The sequence below is a fragment of the Cebidichthys violaceus genome, unplaced genomic scaffold, assembly GCF_023349555.1.
Source record: "Cebidichthys violaceus isolate CVI_PGR_0920_01 unplaced genomic scaffold, fCebVio1.0.p SCAF_3, whole genome shotgun sequence".
NCBI lineage: Eukaryota > Metazoa > Chordata > Actinopteri > Perciformes > Stichaeidae > Cebidichthys > Cebidichthys violaceus.
In genome coordinates this window covers 14,575,528-14,595,819 of record NW_027176483.1, presented here as the reverse complement: position 1 = coordinate 14,595,819, position 20,292 = coordinate 14,575,528, and the positions used below count along the sequence as shown (strand labels likewise).

The 20,292-nt window shown below is 42.6% G+C and overlaps 1 protein-coding gene across 2 annotated transcripts in view; it reads left to right on the top strand.

The window, feature by feature from the left end:
* Positions 1-2,747: 2,747 nt before the first annotated feature.
* Positions 2,748-20,292, top strand: part of rassf7a (Ras association domain family member 7a) — a 34,160-nt gene continuing 16,615 nt past the window's right edge. Inside the window, exons 1-2 of one of the 2 annotated variants that reach the window (XM_068723014.1) lie at positions 2,748-2,818; positions 7,546-7,669. The gene's annotated coding sequence lies outside the window, so the exon portion shown is untranslated. Of the gene's footprint in view, positions 2,819-7,545; positions 7,670-14,356; positions 14,809-20,292 lie in introns of those variants that run through there. The other variant, XM_068723013.1, reaches the window with a different exon arrangement.

The following is a 20,292-nucleotide window of genomic DNA, read 5'->3' as shown; positions in this document are numbered from 1 at the left end:
TAAGAGGAAGAGAAGAAATGCTGTGGGACTAGGAGAGAAACCTGTTTTCTGATCTAATAATATTGCATCACATCAAGTTTATATTACAGTACCTTGGAGTTATTTAAAGAAAACAGACCAGAACATGATAATGTGTTTAATGATTTCTTCCAGCAGAACTAAGTCACAAACAGCTGTTGTTGTTTTCACCTCACAAAGTCTTGTTGCAGAGCAGTGATTAGAATTTGTGGGATGACAACAACATTTATTTTAGTTTTACTTTCATGATGTGACATCTGGCTTTTTTTTTTTTTTTTTATCAACATGATAAGGTGGTTTAAGGAATGTTTGGGAAGATACAAGTGAAACATTTGAGGCAGCGCTCTGCATAGAGGGATATGTGATTCATACTTTTAATGAGAACCATTTAGCCTTTCAGCGCTATATTATAGACATGTTTGGGCCAACACATGTTTGATTCAACAGCAGGAAAAAGGTCAATTGAAGCATTTCAGTACAAATCTAAGGAAGCTCTAGGTCAGCTTGTTGAGTTCAGTAATGGTTAACACGGGGATGGTTCCTCTTTCTTTTGTTTATGAAACAACATAGGCTTTATTAATGACAGTGTTATGTGATGAAAAGATTCCAGAAATTACAACCTTCCGCCTCTAAGACTTCCTCCTCATCATAGCTGAAACACATACGGTGACCCGTTGCATATTGTAAAAGGAACGCTCTCTACATCAGTTTCCTCAGACTCTATCTTCTCATCTATGAATGATGTCAACAGCCCCAATCTCAGATAACATCAGATTTAGTCTGGGAAATGCCAGGAGGGGGAATTTTAAAGTTCTCTCTTAGTTACATATCCAATACATAATCCAACAATGTAGCCCATTGCATGAAAAGTAGCCTTCATGGCACTGAGTACACTTGAACATGTTTTCTTTATTTAAGGACACCCTTTAGAGACATTCAAACCTCAAACTTCTGAAGTGTTGCAGGCATAAACATCACGCCTGCAGACCAAACTGATGTTGAATTATTCTCACGCAATACGAAACAAACGCCTGTGCCCTCAATGCATCGGTCTGTAAATTCTAAACTCATTTGGTTATGGGAAGACAACACACAACAGATAAGAAACGGATTGAATGCAACATACTAACAATTAACAGTGATGCGCTTGCTGCTATAGCTGCACATGTCTGGTTACCAACAACTATTCACCAATTCTACAATATTACATCACATTTTGGCATTCTGCACTAATAAAAAACTGGAAGTGGGAATTTCTGTCTGCATGTAAATGTGTTCTTCACATATCTTGAGAGCAGCTTGTCTGATCTACTTCACAATTGTCTTGTGTATTGATTAGGACCCCATCGAATTATTTGTCAAATGTGGTGACAAATTTGATGCCGTTAGGCCAAAGGATGGCTCACTATAAAGCAAGGAACTGTTCATCCAATCTACTTCACACACACATGGCTACCTGGGATGTGTTGGTGACGCAGAGAGGGCAAGGACATCTGAGGCTTTGCTAGCTAAGCTGCAAAAGCAACATGCTCAGAAGATGTTGGTTCTCTTTGGATCGACCTACATATGTAAACAAACATTCTCCATGATGAAGTTGAACAAATCCAAATACAGATCCTCTCTCACTGACGATCACATGTCAGCTGTCCTTCACATCTCACCTCAGACATTCAGTCTGACGTTCAAGCACAACACAGACTAGATTTCTCGCACTGAACGGAAAAACAGAAAATGATGTCATTGGACTACAAACAATAGTAATAAAAGTACTAATTTTACAGAAACATGATCCCTGTCAGTGTTTTGTATTATATATGGATATTACATATGTACATTTGTTTGGATCATTATTCCTGCTGCAAATGTTTAAGGTGGAGTTCATTTTAACTCCTTTAAACACTGTTGTTCAGTTTGGGTAGTTCAGAAGGGTTTGAAAAATGATAATGTGCAAAGTAACTAGTAACTAAAGCTGCCAGACAAATGTAGTGGAGTAAAAAGTACAAAGTTTCCCTCTGAGATGTAGTGGAGTGGAAGTACACAGTTGAATAAAATGGAAATCCTCAAGTAAAGTACCATGAATTTACAAAATACCATTCCACCACTGATCATAACATTTACTCTTACCACTCGCAGCTTATCAAAACCATACAATTCACTGCTTTTTATAAAAAGGTTGAATAATATTGAGGAGGATTGAGTTCAACAGTCCCTGTTTCTCATGTGGCCCCTTGGCAAAAAAAACAATTGCCCACCCCTGCCCTAGAGGGTATTTCATCACTTTTTCTTCACTGGAAGGGCACCCAAAGGGCACTTTATCACAACTTCTCCAGTGGGAGGGCACCCTAGAGGGCACTGCCTCACGTTTTATCTCAATAGCGGCATCCAAGAGGACACTTTTGAGGCTTTTTTTTTCTTCTTTTGTTTAATCATGATGGGTAAGGACCTAGTTCCCAAGTCACTGCCAGTTCTCTTTTGAAATGTTATGTATGCTGATGCCATGGCTGTCGTTTAGAAACTGACAGTAACCATGATAGTTAGTTTATTATATGGAGTTTTGTATAAGCACACAGATTTCCCACGAATAAAAAAGTGCTGAACATTTCTCCATATAGATAAATAGTTTTTTTTCCACTTTATAATATAATATTCTGGTTTGATGCCCTTAGTTTGAAACTGGTGACCGGAAAGTGTTTCACGTCTGTTTCCTGGATCGCTTGACACCCGCAGACCTTTGCTGAAGGGGACCAGAGGATGAAGCACTCGCTTGTCCGTCGTGTCAACGTCGACTACTAAATTGCTTGTAAGTTGTTTTCACATTGTCTTTAATTTTCTGCCAGTCTTAAGTGACATTGAAATGTTTTTTGGTAAAGGACGCAACAAGCGTGCTCGCAGCGCTGCACCTGCAGTTTGATGACAGGCTAACAATAACCCGGAGTCACGTTACTAAACTTTTCTCACTGACTCTGTTGGGCCACTTGGACACGTTACGCTTAAGTATAGTCGACGAATATGCTGTTTGTACGTTTAATCGGCATCGTTGCTATGTATGTGAATGCTATTATTGTCAAATAGTGCTCAACTTTAACACCAAAATAAGTTCAAAATGTAAAGAAATGTAACATTTTTCTCGGATATCAACAACTGTAACTTTAGTTTTGGTTTGTTTTATGAAAACACCAATATCACGTACAAGTTTAGTTAAATGAAAATCACAATAATACATAATCACAGCGACATTTCAACAACAACATCCCAAATAGGCTTCTAATTATCATCATCATCATCATCATCATCTGCTTGTCATATTGGATTTTGCATGGAAGTAGCAAAGTGTTTTGTAATTTTTTACAACCAAAATTGTTGGCATTATTGTTAATTCGTTTTTGAGAAAACCTTCATTGTGCTAGATGAGCACATTGGTTTATATATCATTTCACTGACCTATGATAATGTGGCAGTACAATTCATTTTCATCTCTTATATCTCCTGTTCTTAATGTCATTCTCACATTTACGGTAGGGCTGCAACCAGCAATTATTTTCATAATTGGTAAATCTGCCAATCACTTTTTACACAAACCGATTTAATTGATCTTCACAAAACAGAAGCTTAAATCAAAGAAAGTTGGGCATTTTTACTGAAATTAATAATTGATAATCGGACATTATTATATATTAAGTATATGAGTTATTGTTTAAGCTTTACTCGTATATCTTTGAAGATGTAGCGCTCTACCCCGAAACACCTCAAGCAGCATCGTCTGTGGAGGAGTATATAGGCCTAGTATTTATTACCACACATGTCCTGAATGCACATATGCTAAATACGACTTTTTTTTGTAAATGTGCATTCAGACCGTTATCATTACAGCATTTATCAATTTGTTCACCATTCATCCTCGTTGTTCTGTCGAGCTGCTCTGTTCACTTTTTGGCCTGACAACATATATGTATTCGGCTTTTCATTTTCATTGTCCCGGTGGATCTATTGTCTGTCTCTTGTTTGTACTTCCCCCACTTCTCCTCTGTTGTTTGTACCTTTTCACTTTTACTTCCTTGTTTTTTTTATGTCATGTTGTTTTCTTCCCTTTTTTAAAATTGTCCCCACATCACCGATTGACCACAAGTGAATAGCTTGACTTTGTAAATGCTCGTTATGACCTTTTTATGTCTTGTCTATAAGCATTTCATACATGTATTTATGTCTTTGTAAGCCGTAATGCTTTCCCATTAGTATGTGAGGTGTTCCCTGTCTAATTCATTTGTGGAGTCATTCTTGATGGATTAGACCAGAGAATGTTTGTGAGAGTAAATCTTTGAGAAAATGATGCTGTTGTGCGCTATTTTTTCTTTTCTTTGCCATATTCAGCAAAATATCCTGATGTCAATTCTATTTGATTCATGACCATCATCTAAACACTCGTAGTGGGATTGAGCCATTACATTTAAAGAGCTAATATTTCTGATTATGGGAGTTGATTCAGGCTTAGTGCTGTAGTCAGCATGTATTTAGTATTTTCCTCTAGTGTTTAATGAATTTGCAGCTCACTCTGGTCATAATACTGGAATATAATGAAAGTTTGACAAAAAGTTTCACCGTAAAGTGTTCAGTTGCCACACTATGAAATCCCTCTTGACTCATCTGTCCAGCTGCTCAGCACTAGAGAACATAAAGGATTGTCTACCAGCGGAGAAACACACACACACACACACACACACACACACACACACACACACACCCAAACACAATCTTCATCTCACAGACACTAAATCATCGCAACACCACCCTCTTCTCACCCCGTCTATGCTAATGTGTTGTCTTTTAAGAAGGTATGAATAGTTTAGATCCACCATAGATCAAACTGGCATGAGCAGGATACTTAGATTGTGCCTTTGATAAAGCCGCCTGATCTTCCCTTTGAATTCATGGTCCTCACGTCTCACAATTTATTCACCGTCATCTGATGTGAACAGTGGTAAGGGCAAAGTATATCTGGACTACCAGCTGTCTTGTAATGTCAAGTATTGAATCACATATACTTAACTTAATGTCTTATGAGAGTAAATATGGCCCCACAGCCTGTGTTTTGTTTTTTTTTCCTCTTCAGTTTAATACCAGGCCTAGATGCAGAACGGATAGCCGAGTGCAGCTGCCCGCTCTGCAGACTGTAAGTTATCGTTCCCCAAGCTGCTGAGGCTGACTGCTTTCAGTGTCATTTCATGATTACGTCTAATCTCCAGGTTGCATGTTCCATCTGCAAGAATATCCCCAAGAATCTGCAGTAAGCCCGAAGAAGGAATGTGCCTATTGTCTATTGACAAGCTGATACAGGATTGTTAATCCTCAGGTAGTCCTCTCAATTACCTTTTTAAAAAAAAAAATCGATAGTGGAAGCTTAGACGTGCCATCGCTGTCAATGCGTTGGGTGCTGTCGGGTTTGTCACTTTCTCTTGCCCCCAGCTCATCAGCTGTCCTGTCACATTCCCACCGTGGAGAGGCGATTGGGCCTCTTTTCTCGTGGTAAATGCATTTCTGCCTGCCACAGCCGAAGTAGGGCAATTTACTGGCGCTGAGGCGATGTATTACAAGGCAGATGATTGTGTTGAAGTGTACAACACATTGCTGGGAAAGTGATAGATGTGTGATTTCAGTCTGAGTAATGAACCTGCTGCCTAACATTGGTAGACTGTATTGTCTCAGTGTTCTGTTGGGAATGTACGCTGGAGAGCCTCACTGTAATTTAGTTTACTACCCTGGACAGATGCCAGTGTGAACAGTAAAAACATGATACACTGCACATTCAAAGGGATTTTGGGACTTGGGGGAATATAAGTGAAGTCCTTTGCTTATACAAATAGCTAAAATAAAATGTTTCAGTCTCTTGTTCAGGATGCCAAGAGAAGGCCCAGCCTGAGAATCGTAGGATGATTTTAGGGGTGCGAAGGTTCATAGAGTGCTGTAGGGATGATGTATCTTTGTAGTCTAACTCGCAAGTCGGCATCACGCTGGTTCCCTTTGTCTAAACTTCGAGATGAGGGAACCGGAAGTGCAAACATGCTAACTCATTTCCGGGTTTTAGGACTCATTCCTGCAGCACTCTATAGGGGATAGGATGAGAAAACAGCTTTCACTGTGCATATGCATTTTTCAGGTCTCTCTTCACCCGTCTGCTAATATTGAATCAAGTTAGTCGACCAGAAAAGGGATTTCTGCATCGCTGCTTGTTGCAGAGGACGTGGCTCTGCTGGCTTCATTGGGCCCTGACCTCTGCTGTGCAAAGGGCTGGTTTGAAGGCATTTTATACGTGCATACGTGTAAGGCAGCATCAGGCTTGATTTATATAATGTAAAAAATAATTACATAGGTATAAATGTAATGGTTTGTTATTGATCAGATTTCTGTTCCATTACCTTTTTAGCGCACGTCATCTGTGCAACTTTAAGCCAAATAGTTCCCAAATCCAGCTGTTTTCCAGTGTATTGGGAATGTGTCAATATGATTTTTAAAGATCTGTTGATAAACATTTTTGGAATAGTTATATTAGATGAAATTAATTAGATTATCATTACTGTATTTCTGCTGTAAGCCCAACTTAAAATGTTTTTCCCAATTATCAATTAGACATACATTATCGAAACAAATAATTCCAACCCCTTCTGAAAATGAATTCAAAATTAAAAAAATATACAACAAGCTAAATAGAAACAAATGATCACAGTTCATCGGTTTGTTATAATACAAACGCATTCTAGCATTTAACAGGATTATCTGCTGCTAACAAGTAGGCACAAACCAACAAAATGTAAGCGTGAACTTGTGATTCCTTATTGATTTCACATAATGCATTCACTTCAGTGATGAAAAGAAATTGTGACAAAGTTCTTTTATTTATCGAGTGGTGGTCAATGCTTTACGGGTTGAAGAGAGCGTAGGACGGATGTTTGAACGTTTTCTACGCTCTCTAGATAAATAGCCTAATCTGGAAGTAGATAGGTAATGTCTGAGTGTGCCAGCTGGAGATAGAGCTGTACCGTCAGTGCAGCTCATTGTTCCTCTTAGCAAACTGAAGTAGGCTAAAGCCAACCTGTTGTAGAAAGCTGCTGTGAAGATGGACTGTGAGGAGGACGAGGTGGGTTCTTCTTTCTTGCAGACATTTGGGATTGAATCCGGCCCGGTGACCTGTTGTGCTTTACTGATTCTACTTCACCTCTTTTTCCTCAATGTTTTTAAATGTTCTTTCTGTCCTCCCCTCTTTATATGTCACCCTCCACCTCCCAACACCATACTTCTTTTATTTCCTTCCCTTCTCACTCCGTGTATAGGGAGTGGTGGTTTTGGCAGTCATGTGACTTTTTGTCTGAACACAATTGCCGGTGTTCGCCATTGGTCGATTTTTCTTTGAAAGAGCGTTGGTTTCCCGGGTGACGGGGAATGGCGGCACCACTTCACTTTTCTCTGCAGCTGCCCCCCCCCCCTCTGCATTGCTCTGAGCCGGTCTCTCTCTCTGTCACTCTGTCTCTCTCACAGGCTGTGGTGGATCAGGTAGCCCGTGAGCACGACGCACACAGACAGTGACGCGGTTGTGTAGCTCTTCCTCCTCTTCTTCTTTCTCATCGGCCGGGCAGTCACAGAGGCCATTAATCTGCAGGAGGTGAGTGAAACAAATGGCCTTGTTTATTCAGAGTTAAGAGGTGTTTTTTTCCCACTGAGTTTACACTTTTTGTTTCTTTTCTGGTTGTGGCCGGACTCGTTTTCAATACTATAATACTATACTATAATAATATAAGGACATACTAGTCATTGATTAAACAATGACGTATTGATTTAAAGTTAAATATAAGTTGGTCTTATCAGTTGTATAAAATGCAGGCTTAGCATTGTGATAATATGTTACTAGATTAAGTGATGTTAACGGGTAATAGTTTTTCATAATTATTTTTCAGCACCTGTATGATCGTGTATTGTGATAACTAAGAACCGTGTGTGCAGATGCTATACATTTGTTATGGTATGGCACCCCAGTTGGCTTGGCATGGCTTTTTAAGTGTCCAACAGGAGAGAGCGTGACTAAAACCTTGTGTAGATAACTCGGTCAAGATGGGCCAAAGTTATTTCTCCGCTGTAACGAGAGCTGCACAGTAGGCCTGCTTCCTTTTTTTATGTCCCATGAAAGATTCAACAGCTGTGTGCGCTCAGTGTGGGTCGTGTCCGGGAATCGGGGCCACTTTGTGAGGGTTTTCTCGGCACGGCTGCCGTCCTGAAGTGGCGGTGCCCTCTCTGCCCCCCTTTTGTCGGGCTCTGCCAACCAGGTGGTCGCGTCTGTATTGGGTTACCGTGGCAACGCCTAAAGCGGGCTCCCCTGCCCCTCCCTTCAGGTGCACTTTATCTGATGACCTGAAGGATCCTTTGCACATACACACTCGCACTCCCACACACACACACACACACACACACACACACACACAGTAGCATCTGTTATTGCTTGACACTTGACCCCTCACACAGGCAAGGGACACATAAAAGGAGAGTTGTGACGGATTTTAGGAAGATTATTGTAATCATACATGTATGTAGGTTAGGTTCACTGATTTTTGCTGCTTTTCTAGCTACTGAATGTAAAACGCTGCTTAAGTGGTCCCTTCCTCTGCGTACTTTCCTTCCCCTAGTTAGCCTCCCCTCAGGCTATACTCTTGTCTCTTTGTAAACAATGAAGCCCTTTTTGTCTGGCAGTTGACCTTTGACCACCTCATGCAGGTAAACAGCCGGGAGCCTCATCCAAGCTCTTGTTTCGTGTAAGGTCATGCATCAGGGGCCGTTAAAATGGCTTATTAACGTATGTTAATAGAGACGCACCAGTTTGCTTGTCTGTATTGAATGTTCCAAGACTCATGGAGCGAGCAGGAAGCAGCGCTGGGGCGTGTTGTCATTGATCCACAGCCTGGTATCGCGCAGCTGATGCAACCGGGAGGAAACTGGCGCTGAGGCCTTGTTGTTGTCTGTGACAGGCTGCCATGATGTCACCACTGCTGACCCGACAGTCCTAGCATTCCTGCTGATAGGGTTTTTACGCAGACGTGGAGGGGAGTATGTGGGAGATATATGTGGGTGAGATGCACAGACTTGCACACATATGGCCTTTGTCTAAGCGCTGATTAGTAATCTGGCATGTCCACCCACACACACACACACACACACACACACACATAATTAATTCAGTCTCATGCACACTCAGACCCTCGACCACCCCGATAAAGATGGCGATGTCAGTCTCACCGGCCTCGTTAAAATTCAACAGGTCTTCAAGTGTCTGCTACTTGAATCCTTTTTTGCATATATCCTCTGCTTCCAACTGAAATGTCTGTTGTTAGAATGGTACGATTAGAGAACTTTATTATGCACTGGTGTCATCATGTCTTTATGTGTGCATATGCATGCTCACATTTGTGTGTGTGTGTGTGTGTGTGTGTGTATGCGTGCACTTTCAGGTCATTATTATAGCTACAAAAGACTTTCCCGCCATACACAGCTACAGCTTTCCTTTGATCCAGTAAAGCCACTGAAGGAAAGAGATGACAGCCTCGGTGCAGTGAAAGCTTTTAAATGCTGTTTTTCCTGCAGGTGTTTGGATAGCCCTTTCCCCCCAGACACTGAGAGTGGAAGAGAGCAGTATCGTAAACAGTGTTTCGACTAAATGGACAGAAAAGCAAGGGTGACATCTTAGTCTATATGGAGGACGAATGGAAAAGCATTTAGACTCGACAGACAGATGTAAGAAAAACGTTGACCGACAAACAAACTCCAGGCGCAGGCATGTAGACGGGCAGACTGGGCGTCAGTAGTGCGTCTAGGGGCCTCCACCTCGCTCTGTGTGGGGCTTACCAAAGCTTTTGTTCACCTCCGACCCCTGACCTGCTCCGACCTGATAGCTCGCCTGTCACCAACTTAGCATTTCCTGTGCATCCCCTCTCCACTGGCTTTTGTTTTTTCACTGAGATCATCATTAAATCTTCAGCTCCAACCCCCACGCAGGCCAATATCTCCTCCTGCCTGCTCTTTGTTTCCTTGCTCGCACATGGCGTGCTTTGACCAGAGCTGCAGCCTATGGGTTGGGTCCCCCTTGTGTCCTGAGAACTCTTCAGCTTAGCCGGGACCCGATGCATGTACGGAGGCCACCGGCAGCAACGTCTTGTTGACTTTGACTCCTCTTTTGTTCCCCGGCTCACGTGTATTTCTTGCATTTCTTAAAGACACGGAGACAAACGAAAAGGCTGATCGTCAACATCCCGTTCCGAAAAAGTTGAAGGCCCTGCAATGGCCACAGCTTTCTCCGAGTCCCATCAGGCTGTAACCAATCTCCATTTATTGATAGGAACAGCACAGAGCTGCACAGTGTGACACTAATGGTACAGTTTTATCTCAAAAGACATAGATTGGCGATACATCTACTGTAGAAATAGGATGAAGACAAACGGGCTTAGAGGGAATTAAGGAAGGAGGTGAGACACTCTGAAGCACTAGTTAGCTACTCCCAACAAGCCAGGACAATGTTACAGCTTTTTATTTAGGTCCAGATTTATTTCCCTTTACATATAGCCCCTAAAAAAACTCATGTCAGAGGTAGACATGCTTTTTGAATAGTGGTAATTAAGCCCTGAGCCAGTCTGGACCGGTTCAGAATAAAAGGAGGTGCGGCTAAAGTCTTGACAACTTGGAAGCTGCTAAAAGCCAATAGAGTGTGCTTTGTGTCTGCGATCTGAAGAGTGTTAAAAAAAAAAAAAAAAGAGGGTATTTTCTTTATTTTTTTTTTTATCCTGTGTTTGAAGGAATGCAAAGTCTGTTTACCTGCAGTATATATGTTGATCCAAGTGACCCTCTCCCACTGTTTTTTTCGCTTTGTACTCCCCTGTCTTCTCTTTGTCCTCAGGTTCACCGTGGCTGTGTGTTTTCAATACAGCTGTTGTTGTTTGTAAGATGATATAGTGACATGCATTTGCTTCCAAAACATGAATCATCTTCTGAGCCAGGTTTTCTGGGATGAAAACAAAAGTCTTTGTCTGTTCTTGGCGTGGGTTGTGCTATATTTACGTCTCAACAGTGCAATTACCTTCGCTGGTGAAAGCCATGCCGCTTGTCATAATAATACACAAGACTATAGCTTCAGTACTGGGCCAACAGCGCTGTCCTGACCATAATGAGACGGCAACGCTATACTTAGGCATGTTGGGCCAAAACAGAGCATTACTACCTCGCGTTGCTCACCATGAGTATGAAAAACAATGTCAACAAAAGTTCAGGATTTTTTAGCGTTGTCTGCTCTCATTCCACACTCACGGTCCAGGCTTTAGTCTTGACCGACCTGCGGCCCACCTGTTGAAGGCTGTTTTTAGGGAAAGGCTGAATAAATAGAGAGAGAAGAAGAAGGGGTGGGGGTTTCAACAGGCAGAACGGGACGGGGTTGAGCGGTGGCAGCAACTTAATGCTATTCATTCTTGGTGAATAATGGCCAACAAAGACACTATCAGCATGTATTCCCCTCTCTCTGCTCCCCTCCACAGAACCTATTGAACTGCTGCCAGACCCAACCAGTCCATTTCTCAGCCCGAGAGCCATCTTCCTGTCTGGTCTGAGTTGAGTTACGGCTGGCTCCCCACTCGGTGGACAAATTTATATCTACTATCACTTGTCGAGGCATTAACTCATTAGGTGGAGATTGAAAGCAGCCGAATAGCTATTCGGAGTTTGGAGTCGGGTGCGTTTTCAGCCTTTTTACGCAAAAGAGACAAAATGGTAAACAAGTACAAAATTGGGGAGGATTTCTTCTTAAAGCGACTGGCTTTAAACGCTTTTTAGACCCTGTCTTTGTTTTCTTTAGCTTTCTTTGCTGAATGCAGAGGGAGGGGTTGGAGGATGGGGAGGAGGAGGAAAGGGGGGTTGCAAGAATGTTTGAGTCACAGAAAAAGAGGGATGATATGTGGGGCTTGACAGGGGAGGGTGGGATGAGGGAGGCACAGCGGTGGGAGGTGCCCTGAGGAATGCCTGGAAGGTGCCGGAGAAGTCTCGAAAGGCTTTTGGACCGATAATCCTCCACATCACATTACAATACCCTCACCACCACTCTGATTTCAGCCCTGTTGTCTCTCCATCATCAGACTCTCAAACAGATGAGGAGGCCTCGCCACTTTGTTAACCACTGCTTAGTCGTGTCTTACAAAAAAAACCTCGCCCTTGACAAATGAACCTGGTGTGGGGCTGGTGATGGGTAATGGTCAGTCAGGATCCATAAAGTGTACTTACCTCTCTGCTGCTTTTAAAATGTCACTCCTCCTTGGCACCTCCAGCCTTTTCTCACTCTCGCCTCTAGTACCTCAGGAGCCCCCCCCCCCCCCCCCCCCCCCCCCCCCCCCCCCCACACACACACACACACACACACACACACACACACACACACACACCAGTGTGGTTCAAGGGATTTGTCAGACAACACAGCTTAGATGTGCCAAAAGCTTTTGCTTTATAGGCAGAACAGTGAAACGGCTCTCATGGATGCGAACGGACTCCTAGCGGGCCTCTGTGACTCATCCTGGCTAAAAGCTACAGCATTCTACACAGTGGTCTTTTGTTTTGCATGATTTAATTCATCAAATTAATGCAATTAATCCAAGATGTCTATTTTTGGAGCATCTGCTTTATACAATGTGCTCACTGGTTATTAGGCGCGGTGACTGTGTGTCCTCATTAGTCTGATCAGAATACAATCTGACGTCAAATAAAGGCAAAGTAAACACCAGGATGAAGTAGATGTTGTGATTGTCGAGGAGGAAGAAAAATTTTCTTTTGACTTTGTACGACTATCTTTTGAACTGCCACTGAATTCTAACACATAGTATTTATTATCCCATGTCCTCAGCTCACACAAGGAAAATAAGCAAACAAATTAAAGTACCAGTTAGATGGTCTAAAATGCTCAGACATAAGTAACCATGGATGCAGAACAAATAACAAATTGACCAGAAAGACGTGTGACGTTTGGGTTAAAATGACAAATGATAAATCTGCCGATATTGTCGATGGAGCGCCAAAGATATTTTTGAGTTAGTTTAGAAACTGTGACACCATAGTTTATCCACCAGAAACTAGCTACAATAATATTTCTTAGCTGTAAATTGTCCGGCTCAAAACATATCTCGGTCACTGTGTTAAAAAAGCATTCAGATTTTTCTCAAATATTGATATTGGTATCGTCTTTAAAAGGTGCTTAAATAACTTAAATTAACGTCCCTGTACTTTCTAAAGGCTTTTTCATAGTTTTCATTGTGCAATCTTCCAGTAACAGTTGATAACAGCAGGCGTTTACTTTGCTTTATGCTTATTTATGGTTTTACTTTATCATATAGTCGGCAGGCTAATGTGTTTTAATATGTAGCGATTTACTCTATGCTGTATCAAGGTCAAAATACATAGCTTTTTAGGGACAGTACATTCTAACTTTTTGTTCACATTTAGGAGATGTGCTTGGTATCGGGTTCATTTTCAGTGGCCAGTCTTTAGTTTCAGGTTCGGGGGGGATGGTAAAGGAGAAAGATAATAATAATGGTTCAAATGTAAGATTTAGGGATGATAGAGAGAGGGGGGGGGGGCGTCAATAGAAAAAGAGGAGTCGGCTCATGCTGAGAGGCTCCTACTCATTCTGCCTCACCCATTGGTCACGCATGTCTTAGCTCTGTGTTTGTGTGTGGGAGGGAGCTGTGGAGGTACAAGGTTCAGGATGGTGGCATTGTTTTATGATTGAATATTGAGTACTAATAATTGATTAGGCTTTTGTTTTGTACATGTGTCGCTCTCTGGTCCAGGCTTGTCAGATTTCGGTTGCTTCATTCTCTGATTTGCCCACAGGGCATTGTCCAACTCAAACACAGACTCTCCAATTGCACCTGGTCTGTCGGACTATGACCTCATTCCAGGAAAAGGAAGAAAATCACCTGACAGACTCATTTGTGTAATCAGCTGTTCATGAGACTGGAGGGTGGATGTCTAATGCCTCAGGCTGTAGATCGTACAAACAGTAGACTCGTACGTAAATACACAGGCATGCAAAGAGTTCAAGTTTATCCCGCTCTTATCTCTCCTACCGCAGTCTTACAAGCAGCCCTTGTGTGTCATTGGAGAATGTAGAATGCAAAGTGAATAAATTGATACAGAGAGAGAACGACAAAGTCGAAAACGCGCTTTCAACTACCTGTAAAAGGGGGAGGTACCTGATGCGTCAGCGCGGACAGAAAGGGTGGGGAGAACAAGAGTGAGAGAGGAGTGACTGGTGTTTCTGTGTGGGTGAGAGACAGAGAGGAGGAGGAGGAGGGGTGGAGACAGAGACAGAGACAGAGAGAGACAGAGAGAGAGATCCCAGTCTCTCAGATCTCGGCTGTGGTGAGGACACCCAGGAGAAGTGCATTCCTGAGGCAGCCAGCGAGGAGAAGGCGGAGAAGGCGCGACATCCTTTATATCTCTGCGTGACCACGTCAGACTGCCTCTGACCTCAGGACTCTGGACTCGCACACTCCTCACACTCCTCTCTCACACACACATACACACACACACACACACACACACACGTATACACACACCCTCATTCACTCGCTGCTGCCTCCCACACCAGCCGCACAACCGGCTCTGCTGCTCTTGTCAGAAGTAAAGGATTCCCCCCCCCCCGAGTGAGGAAAAAGCGACAGAGAGAATAAAATACAGACGGAGGAATTACAGACACAGAAGAGAAGGAGACAATCCTCTCACTCGGTGAGTGTAAGAGCTTTTCTTCGGGAGGTTGTTTGAATGTGTCCTTGCCTGTTTGAATGTCAGCGTCGGGAAGTTTCTCTGAAGTCAGCCCATCTGTCTTTGGCTTCGCTGTGTGTTCCAGCATGCGTGTTAAGAGAGCTATTAGATGTGTGTGTGTGTGTGTGTGTGTGTGTGTGTGTGTGCGTGTGCGTGTGTACCTGTTGACACCAGACCCACCACCCAAGTATTCCTGTGTGGGGGAAAAGAAAAAAAAAAGGTCCCAAACCTGTTTGGGTGAAACTCCACTCTTTGGGCACTCTGTTTTTTTCACTTTTTTGGGTGAGTTTTTCTCTTTGTGTTTGGAGTACTCCCAGTGTTGAGTCAGAGAGCTGGGCCCCTGTGTGCATGTTTATTGTGTACAAGTGTGTTGGGACAAGTGCAGGGCATGAGCATGATCCTGCCTCATTTAACTGTTAACGTTCTACACATCTCAAATGCCAACCCTAATGCACAAAAGCACTCTAAGCCTATTTCAACATTGACTCATCGTTACGCATGGCTTGCATCTTATTCAACATTTGACAGCACGGTACGCGTCGGATAGTAGAACTTGGAGCTCATTAGCAATCTGTATTTGTTATCCGATTGGGGCCGTCGATTGCACACCCCTCATCCCGCCGGTGAAGTGGTTATTTTTGTTCCTGGGAGTTACACGGTCATACCTCGTGTGTTATCTCTGTCTGTGTGTTTCACACGATGAACTTGGTTCCAGAGAGATAACGTCATCGTAGTAAATGGTTAAGAGAGGAAAGAACCAAATGGAAAACTTTGATTGCAGCATATATCACAGCTTTCACTTGGCTCCCATTCATTTATTTTAATTCTAGCAATCCCATTCAGTTGTTATCTCTTTTTTCCTCCATATATATAGATATATATATATATATATATATCTATATATATATATATATATATATAGATATATATATATACAGTTGTGGTCAAAAGTTTACATACACTTGTAAAGAACATAATGTCATGGCTCTCTTGAGTTTCCAGTTATTTCTACAACTCTGATTTTTCTCTGATAGAGTGATTGGAACAGATACTTCTTTGTCACAAAAAACATTCATGAAGTTTGGTTCTTTCATGACTTTATTATGGGTTAACAGAAAAAGTGATCAAATCTGCTGGGTCAAAAATATACATACAGCAGTGCTAATATTTGGTTACATGTCCCTTTTCATTGCCATTTTCACTTCAATTAGGCGCTTTTGGTAGCCATCCACAAGCTTCTGGCAAGCTTCTCGTTGAATCTTTGACCACTCCTCTTGACAATATTGGTGCAGTTCAGTTAAATTTGATGCCTTTCTGACATGGACTTGTTTCTTCAGCATTGTCCACATGTTCTCAATGGGATTTTAAGTCAGGACTTTGGGAAGGCCATTCTAAAACCCTAATTCTAGCCTGATTTAGCCATTCCATTACCACTTTTGATGTGTGTTTGGGGTCATTGTCCTGTTGGAACACCCAACTGCGCCCAAGACCCAACTTTCGGGCTGATGATTTTAGGTTATCTTGAAGAATTTGAAGGTAATCCTCCTTCTTCATTATCCCATTTACTCTCTGTAAAGCACCAGTTCCATTGGCAGCAAAACAGCCCCACAGCATACTACTACCACCACCGCGCTTGACGGTAGGCATGGTGTTCTTGGGGTTAAAGGCCTCACCTTTTCTCCTCCAAACATATTGCTGGGCATTGTGGCCAAACAGCTCGATTTTTGTTTCGTCTGACCACAGAACTTTCCTCCAGAAGGTCTTATCTTTGTCCACGTGATCAGCAGCAAACTTCAGTCGAGCCTTAAGGTGCCGCTTTTGGAGCAAGGGCTTCCTTCTTGCACGGCAGCCTCTCAGTCCATGGAGATGCAAAACACGCTTGACTGTGGACACTGACACCTGTGTTCCAGCAGCTTCTAATTCTTGGCAGATCTGCTTTTTGGTGGTTCTCGGTTGACTCTTCACCCTCCTGACCAATTTTCTCTCAGCAGCAGGTGATAGCTTGCATTTTCTTCCTGATCGTGGCAGTGACAAAACAGTGCCATGCACTTTATACTTACAAACAATTGTTTGCACTGTTGCTCTTGGGACCTGCAGCTGCTTTGAAATGGCTCCAAGTGACTTTCCTGACTTGTTCAAGTCAATGATACGCTTTTTCAGATCCATGCTGAGCTCCTTTGACTTTCCCATTGTAGCGTTTGTGGGCGTTTGTATCCAATGAGCCCTATTTAAATGGCCTCAGAGAAGTCACCAGCTGTAGTCACTCATAATCACTCACAAGAAGTTAAGAGGCCATGCTATGAAGCTCATTTCATTGACACAACTTTCTAAGTCACCAAAATTGCTAATTCATGTTGCTGTATGTATATTTTTGACCCAGCTGATTTTGTCACTTTTTCTGTTAACCCATAATAAAGTCATGAAAGAACCAAACTTCATGAATGTTTTTTGTGACAAAGAAGTATCTGTTCCAATCACTCTATCAGAGAAAAATCAGAGTTGTAGAAATAACTGGAAACTCAAGAGAGCCATGACATTATGTTCTTTACAAGTGTATGTAAACTTTTGACCACAACTGTATATCTATATATATCTATATATATATATATATATATATATATAGATATATATATATATATATCTATATATATCTATATATATATATATATAGATATATATATATATATCTATATATATATATATATAGATATATATATATAGATATATATATATATATAGATATATATAGATATATATATACACACTGTATATACTGTGTGTGTGTGTATATATATATATTTATGTACCTGCTCCTGGTAATCCTTGTTTGCTCATTTAACTGTGTCAGGTGCTGATACCGACTCTGCACACCACACGCTCCCTGAGAAACCAGTCACCCTAAGTATCGTGCATTTGTTACCTTGAACCAGTAAAATGTGGAAAGTTGAGCACGATGGAGAGCAGAGAAGTGCTGATGTAACGTGTTGCTATATGTCCCCTGTCTTTGAAGCACCAAAGATATTATTCCAAAAGCAATTATCAGATGGCAGACGATACTGGTTTGCCAGCCGTCTGAATGCGTTATAAAACTTTCAGCTTTTCTTTCAAGCCTTGTTTAGTTAGCACTTCTTTTCTCTCCCTCCTTCCCTTTGTGTCCTCCTCGCTGCCGAGATATTTCTCATTTTCTATCACATGAATGAGCCTGTTCAGCATGGAGAGAGCAGAGTGTCCTCTGAGAGTCGTCGTGCCTTGTTCTCCGCAATGTTATTTTTACTGCTCTTTCACTGCTCGAACACACAGATGGACTCTCCTCTTTTTCTAGAGTTGTCTGTCTGTCTGTCTGTCTGTCTGTCTGTCACTCAGCTCTCATAGCAAAGAAAGCCAAGTCCACCCATGCAGACCGAGAGAGATCCCTTGGGATTCTTGATGGGGAATATTTCAAAGTCGTTCTTCATGCTGGGAAGAGACTTAATTTCTCACCGTCCTTATCAGGAGTGTTTGCCCAACTCCTGCAGATGCGCTCGGGGGGGCCTAGAAGTAATTGGAAACGCCGTGACAAGCGTGTCGGCGAAATAATATGTTTGCATGTTTTTGGTTTCGCGATCATTTATGGGAAGGGTGGTTTGAACCACTTTCTTTCTCACGCGTTTGCTCCGTCTACCACTCTTGCTCCCCCTCTTGTTCTCTTCGTGCGTCCTTCCTCCTGCCTGTGCAATGTGACGGAAGGTAGTGCTGTGCTCTGCTCATGTCGGATCCATTAGGGATGAAAGCACACTGCGGTGATAAAAGATTGATCCCAGTCCTCCTTGCATCACATTCACATCCTCACACCCCGGCTCCCTTCATCTTCCCTCACACCCCTATTTTTCAATCCAAAGTCAACCCAGTTTTCAATTTCTCAAATCATCTGTAATCCTCTAAATTAATCATCCTCGCCTAACTTCACTATGGCACACTTTTTCCCCACAGGATTTCATAAAGGGGAACATTCAGTTTTTTTCTTGTGCAGGATGCTGCACAAACTCTCGGTGATGCAAAAATGTCTTCCGTCTTATATTTTCCGGACAGTACACTTTTTATGAAATAGGACCATTCCTCCTTCAGTCCCCAGGTGCTGTTTGTTGTACCAGGAAGGGTATTATGTACTTGGCTAGCAGAAGGAGACTGGCATCCAGCCCAACGCACACACAGGCCTTACTTCACCTGTTGTATCCGAGGAGGTAAAGACAAACACAACAGATCTGCAGTTTGTCAGCTGGGAGGCTATAATTACTGAGAGGAAGGAGGGTATTTGGAGAAAGAATTTCTCTGCAGTTCTGCGTTTAGATCTTTTCGACCTTTTCAAGAGCACCTGAAAACACATTGTTGTGCTGTAAAACTGCAGAACCTTTTGGACCGATCTGAAATGAGCACGTTAGTGTTTCTGATCCCAGAGGGAATGGATTTCTGCCAACCTGAAAGCCACTCTACTTGTTTCTTGTCTTCATTCAACCTTTTTAGGGAATGTTGTTGTTTAGGTCATTGAGCGGCACAAACATCCAGAGCCTGAATCTTTCTTCATCCAACATGTGCAGGTCAGAGGTTAGATTGATCTAAGATTGTTCTTCCTAAGGGCATGTTCCCATTCCCAAATGAGTCCAGCAGACTGTAAAGTTCACCTGGGTGAACGCTGTCATGTCCTGTCAGTTTGAACTTTAGCCTTCATGGGTGTTTTGCTCCGTCACCTCATCAAACCCAAAGCTTCACATGTCCTGTTCTTTCGTAACAGCTTGAAAACCCACTGGCAGGTCGTAGTTGCTGGGGTTTTATATCCGTATGTGTCTGTTTGTCTCTCTCTGTCCATGGCTCTCAATTCTACCGAGTGTAGTGATTGTAGTGGCAGTAAACATCTCTGCCAGCCCCCTGGGACGGTCATGTGACTGTGTGTGTGTGTGTGTGTGTGTGTGTGTGTGTGTGTGTGTGTGTGTGTGTGTGTGTGTGTGTGTGTGTGTGTGTGTGTGTGTGTGTGTGTGTGTGTGTGTGAGAATCAGCAGCAGGTTGCTCCCTTTGCTCAACCAGCCATGCCGTGTTGACTCTCTGCACACAGAGCTCTCTGGGCAGTAAATAACATGGTGCCTCGGCCAAGGGCCCCGGACAGGGCCGTGAAGGGGGGGTCAAGACGCCAGCAAGGAAGAAAAAAAACAAAAAAAACCGTCTGCCTCTGGGCTCGGAGATACTAAATCAACAGACAGGACAGGAGAGAGGCAGGTGGGTTTGACAGACTCGTCCCTCACGCTGAGAGGCTTGACGTTCCTCCTGTCATTGGATGTAGATGGTGTTTGATCAAGCACATTAGAAGCATCACAAGCAAACGGGAAGATGGCAGCTTCTGGTACACAACGCACATTGGTGAGCAGAACAAGTGCACGTATGCAGTTTGGGCTTGCAATAATTTCACATATTTATTTG